This window comes from Camelus bactrianus, chromosome 10 (assembly GCF_048773025.1).
Source record: "Camelus bactrianus isolate YW-2024 breed Bactrian camel chromosome 10, ASM4877302v1, whole genome shotgun sequence".
Classification (NCBI taxonomy): Eukaryota; Metazoa; Chordata; class Mammalia; order Artiodactyla; family Camelidae; genus Camelus; species Camelus bactrianus.
Genome location: NC_133548.1, coordinates 39,811,585 through 39,817,584, shown reverse-complemented (window position 1 = coordinate 39,817,584; position 6,000 = coordinate 39,811,585). Strand labels below are relative to the sequence as shown.

General features: G+C 48.5%; 1 protein-coding gene across 6 annotated transcripts in view; it reads left to right on the top strand.

Annotated features, from left to right (window-relative positions):
* The first annotated feature begins 1,497 nt into the window (after positions 1-1,497).
* Positions 1,498-6,000, top strand: part of TEAD1 (TEA domain transcription factor 1) — a 244,327-nt gene continuing 239,824 nt past the window's right edge. For 2 of the 6 annotated variants that reach the window (XM_074372371.1, XM_074372370.1), the window contains exon 1: positions 1,826-1,954. The gene's annotated coding sequence lies outside the window, so the exon portion shown is untranslated. Of the gene's footprint in view, positions 1,955-2,019; positions 2,701-6,000 lie in introns of those variants that run through there. The other 4 variants (XM_074372374.1, XM_074372372.1, XM_074372369.1 and 1 more) reach the window with 4 other exon arrangements.

The following is a 6,000-nucleotide window of genomic DNA, read 5'->3' as shown; positions in this document are numbered from 1 at the left end:
ACTAGAGATAAAATGCATCAATACCTGACCATGGCAGTGGATATCTACATCAGCGAGAAAACTGTATAGAGCTGTACACAGTACACACAAATGAGTACAAGGAAGACTGGGGAAATGTGAACAAGATGTGGTGGATTGTATCAATGTCAATAATCGGATTGTGACGTTATAGTTAAGACATTACCATTAGTGAGACATGCGCACAGTGGACAAAGGATTTCTCTGTACTGGTATTTTTTTTTCAACTGCATATGAATATTCAATTCTCCCAACAAAAAATTTCAATTAAAATGCATTAGTAAAAGTTTTGCTTTGTAGAAAATGTGCTGTCTCGAGTCATATTACACTTCACTCAGTTACCCATACTTAGGGGATTTCTGGGGCACAGAAAACAGGTGCAATAGTTTTTTTTCGGGGGCCTCAACTGGAAAGGAGAGCAAAGTGCTCCAAAGAAAGAGGTCAACACTACAGGAATTGCTCTGCTACTTTGATCTAAGTGAAACTGCCGAGTAAAATTACCCAAAACTTTATATACAGTACTGCCATTGGGTCTGCTTTATCCAGCTGTTTTCTGATTTACCCACTGGGTCTACTATGTCACTTTGGCGTCAATATCTCCAAAGGTAAGGTTAAAGTTATTATTTTATTGTGGGAGTTAAGTTTACTCACCATTAAAAAAAAAAAAAAAAAAAAAAAAAAAGGACTGACGTGAAGTTGCCGGGTGTAGGAATTAAAAATTTAGGGAGTTTTTACCTGACCCATTACTTTCGAAAAGGACAACCCGCAAGGATGAGTGAACTTACTTTCTTGAGCGACTTGGAGACCGTGCTAGCAGGGCAGGATTATTACGAACTCTGCAATTATTCTTTCTCTGCTATGTTAAAGGTTTCCCTTTCCAACAGGAGGGCCGACTTCGACTTGAATGAGAGCCCTGAACTTTTTATAAAGTGAAAAAGAGGGGAAGACATGGCAGGCTGGGAATTCGGCCCCGGGAAGGCGTCCACCGCGCTTGAGAACACCACCACGAATTTCCAGAGGAGAAACTTCTCTTCCCCACACTTACAACTTTCGCGAGTCCATGGGCGCTCTAAGCAGCCACCCGAGCTCCCGCGCCCCGGAGGGAAACTGAGGCAGGGCAGGCGAGGCGCGCTCAGCTCTAGCCTCGGCGCCGGCCCTAAGGAGGGAACCCAGGCTTCCAGAGTTCTCCGTGCGGCGCATGCACCTCCGAGGCGCCCTCCCCTCCTGTCCGCCCCGCCCAGCTCGGGACAAAGCCCGGAGCCCGCGCCGGGAGAGGGCAGGGCGGCTCCCGCGCGCGCCTCGCTCCCCCGTGGGCGCGAGACTCCGCCCCGCGGCCCCTCCGGGGGGAGCCCGCGCCCCAACGGCTAGGCGGCCGGACCCGGCCCGCCCCGAATCCCCATGACGTCACCGGCGGCGGCAGGCCCCGCCTCCGGCCCCGGGCGGCAGGCTGCATGACGTCACCGAGGCCCCACCCCTCCGGAGCGAGTTCGGTCCTGGCGTTCATTTCATTCCTGTCCTCATTCCGAACATTCTTAGCATCGCTCGCGCCGTGCCGCGCCGCCCGAGCCGAGCCGAGCCTCTGCAGCCGCCGCCGCGGCCCCGCCGCCCGCCGCGGGCGCCCACCAAGCACTTTGCAGACTCGCTTCCACCCTGCGGGCCAGTCTGCGAGGCGGGGCCCGGGCCCGGGGCGGCCGCGTCCAGGGACAGGCCATGCAGTGAAGCCCCCCCACCCCGTCCACCTTTGCCCGGAGCCGCGGGCAGCAGCCCAGTACGCCCAGCCGGCCCCGGGGCAGAAGCGGTGCTAGGCAGGGGTGGGGTAGCCCAGCCCGGGGACCGGGAGCCGGGGAGGGAGCCGGGCTCCGAGCTGAGGGCGGGGGAAGCGGCGCCGAAGTTTGTCTCGGACTCGCCGGGCGCTGCGGCGGCTCCCTTCGCCGAGGTAAGTTGGCGCGCGGGGCTGATGCTGGGTGCGGGGGGCGTGCGGGGGGCCGGTGGCGTCCGGCTCCGACTGCTCTCTCCAGGCTCTGCTTTGTGTGCGGCGGGCGGGCGAGCGGGCACGCGGAGGGCCGGGGCCGGGCCCCCGCGCCCGCCTCCCTGCGCCCCTTCAAGGTGAGCGGCCAGGCGCCGCCGCGCGAGTTGCCGGGACGCCAAGTTGGGCCGCGCGCTGCGGAGCCCGCGCGGCAACAGGCGGCCCGGCCGGCGGCCCTAGAGGCGCCGGGCGGGCCGCGCCGCGCCCCCCGCGCCCCCCTCTCGCGTCCGTCCGCCTGCCCGCGCGCACACGCACACACCCTCGGGCAGTTTCCACGTTTTTCTCGGAGAAGTCAGAAGTTCGGAGCGAGCGCTGGCTGGGAGAGCCGCCGGCGCCGCCTGGGAGCCCGAAGCCGGCCGGACCCCCCCACCGCGCCTGCCCGGCCGCCCCAGGCGTCGGGGCCCCCCGAGGCCAGCCCGGGGTCTGCGCCGACTTGTGCTGCTGGCGGGGGTGTAGCTCCTTCTTCTCAAAGATGAAAGGAGGCACGGTCGTCTTTGCCGCTTCTCCAGGACTGTTGCTGCCGCCGCCGCCGCCGCTTCATTGCACATTCAAGTGGAAAATTTTCAGGAGTCAGCAGAAACATTGTGTCCAAAAAAGACTGAGTCGCAGTTACCACCAAACCCTGGAGGAGACTCTCCCTGGAAAACTTCCCTTCGGTAGGAAATACTGGCGGATTTGTTTGTTTATCGGAAGAGAAATGATCCCCAGGAGGGGAGAAAATCAGGGTGCATTTCTAGTCTTTGTTCGTAGCAGCAACATTTGTTTTGTTCTAAAGTCCAGAGGCCCACTTTAAAGAAAGTTCAACTTCTATGAGTTTCCTTTTTTTTTCTTTTAGTGTGTTTCTAATTTTTAAAAACTGAAGCAACATTTTAAATGAGTTGAACACAATGGAGGCCTCACACCTCCCTTATTTTCCTACCAAGAAAATAAATAAAATGCAGATAATAATTTCCTTTGCTTTTAAATTCTTTTTAAAGATTTATTTAAAGTTGAGTAGTGTCACTGTATAAAAATATTTATGAAACAATGAAATACCAGCCACCAGCATTTCTCAGGAGGCTTGTTAACTTCTCAGAAGCAAGTGGCTGCCTGTGATTTGCAGAAATGAAAATTGACCTCAGTAAGCCCTGGAAACTTAGAGACAGATGATGTTCCAGGAGTGGGTAATGTAAAAAGGCCGTGTTTTAAAGACAGTGTCTTAGAGGAAGCCCAGGTCCTGCGACAGAAAGGTCTGCAAACCTATCATATTTCAAAATAGTTTAAAAAAAATGTATTAAAAATGCTGCAGATTTTGCGAAGGAGCAGAACACTATCCGTTCATGACAACCACAGGTTTCCTTCTCCCCGCCCTTCGCCTTGATTGTTTCTGGAAGTTCAGGTGGTCTGATCGCTTGTTGTGAGCTGGGTGCCTGCAGGTGGTTACCTGAATAGACAGTCTGTTTGGGAAACCGTGATCTGGCTGCATTGTCAGAGCAGGGAGTGGGCTTTATTCTCTGCGGCTTGCAGTGAATGTTGGCTGATGTCTTATGTACGGGGGCTTCTCTGCCTGGGTACTGTGAGGTCGTGGTTGGGGAACAGACCTTAGCTGTGCGCAGTGCTTCGTCCTTTCACTCTTGGGTTTGTGCCCTTCTGTAAGTAGCAGGATCTTTGGGCCTAAGCACATCTGAATGCTTGTAAGGGCTAGACTTAGATCCAACTTTGGTAAGAATCTTCCCTCTTTAGAAGGAAATAGTAGAACTAATTACAAAAAGACTCAGGAAAGACAGATGGATTAGTTGAACCTTTGTCAACAGTGAGGTTTTGAATTGTTGATTATTTTGGGGAAGAAAGGCTTATTTTTCTAATCTCACTATTTCCATAAATGGTCACAGATATTTTTGTTTAGTATTTCTTTGTGCAACTCTGTGTTGGACTCTCAGGTTTCAGGTTTTAAACAGCATTTACAGTTCTTTTATTTGTTATTGGTGTAAAAAAAATGAACTGATAAGCTGTATCCATTACTGGTTCTTGCCGATGATATGAAAGTGCCAATATAGACCATTTTATTTTTAATTTAAAGATAGGTATTATTTGATTTGCACTTTTAGGAGAATATCAGAGTACTTTTTTGTTTCTTTCCTTTTTTTTTTCTCTTTCCAAGTTTGAAACAAAATCAATATGATACTTTGCCTTGACAGTAAGAGTGAAAAATTAAATAATTTTTGTGTAGATTCTAACTCGGTGTGATCTTTTATAAAGTTGACAAATATAACTCCATCCAGGGAACATGCCTGACAGCTTTTTTTCCCCTCTTCTTTCCCCAAAACATAAACCAGGACTCATCATGGCATATACTTAATGAAATTTAATTTAAAGAAGGAGGGCATGCTAACTTAGTTTGAGCCAGACTGAACTGAATTTTTCATGGAGAGGTGGTACAGTGTGTGCCTAGGCCCCAGCAGCAAACTAATTACACCTAAGGGCAGGGTGTGGGGGGAAGCCTGGGGAAAGTCAGCTTTCTTCTCCCTTCCCCTCTGCCTCTCACCCCTTCTTTTGCTTTATATAGCAAGAATTACATATTCATATACTCACTTTGGGCACTGGTACCCCCCCATTTTTTTTTTTTTTTTAAGAAAAAGGACAAGCAAGTCATTAGGAAAACAATGTTTGGATTTTTTGCTGCTTGGAATTCAGTCATTTATAAACAATTTTGAATTTTGTTGGCTCTGACAATACAGGACAGCAAGTATAAGAGGACATTTATTAATGGGAAAACTTGGAGGCATATACTTGTAGTCTGTCATGGGGATCTAGATCATATTTATTGTCACATTTTCAGTAGAAAAATGTGTAACAGGAACAGAGAATGTAGAGTCCACATGTTAGACCAGACTTTGAAGGTATGAGCTGTGCCATTAATAATATTTTATGGTTTATTGCTTCAGAAGTGGATTGATCTGTCATACATGGCGGTTGGACAAGAGTTTTGCACATCAGTGACATTACTCTTTCTAATCTCATGTGTTATTTGTTAATTGTGAGCACAATTATACTGCCTGCAAATGAAAATTGTGGTGTCTTATCACTTAAAACATTGGTGCAAATAACTGTGTGTATGACCCCATGTATGTAAAATGACCGCGTTCACTTATAGTTAGGTAGATAACACTTTTAAGCTTGTATTTTAGGCACTTTATCTTGTTCCCAATAAGGAGATTGCGAAAGGAGAGGAAAACATTGCGGAGTGAAAGCAGTGCTTAGAGGTTCGATCTGTTTAGTGATAAAACTTTTTGGATCTGTTTTTTCCAAAGATAAGTACTGGCTAGATGTCCAGCTTTCTCTGTAGAACCACAGGGAAACCAGAGCCCACCTTTCTGTTGATAAATGTGGGCATTACAGCTTCCTCTTTAGAGTTCAGTGACTGAGCTGCAGAGTGCTAATTCCTACTTCTGAACTCAGCCAGAAAACTATATTGTAAGCTTACTGCCCGTTGACAGACCTAGGCTGTGCTCCTGGGCTGTTGGGGACTGACGGATGGCTGGAGTAATCTCAGCTGTAAGCTGCCTCGTGCCTTTTCTTATTTAATCTGTAGAAGCCACAGATTACCCTGCGGTATTTAAATTAGATCCCAAATTATATTTGAACAGTATCAGGGGTATATTTTATTTTCTTGTTTACTAAGGTTATAGAATGTCACCTAGATAGAAAGTAATTCAGGTCCATTCTTAGCGCTTAATGCTTCAGGGTTGGGCTTTTTGACAAATACCAATTTAGACCCTCTTGTATGGCAATTACTGAATACATCTGAAATCAGGGAAGTTTGAGGCCTTCTCTCTTCTGGGATAGTTTGCGGAATGCTAGAATGTTTGGATCTAAATGTCTGGAGTGTTTTTGTATGGGTTTTTATGTTGTTTTGTTTCAAAGCTGTGAACTGTTGAGAGTCCTCAGTCTGTAAGATTGTCATCATAAGCTTCCTT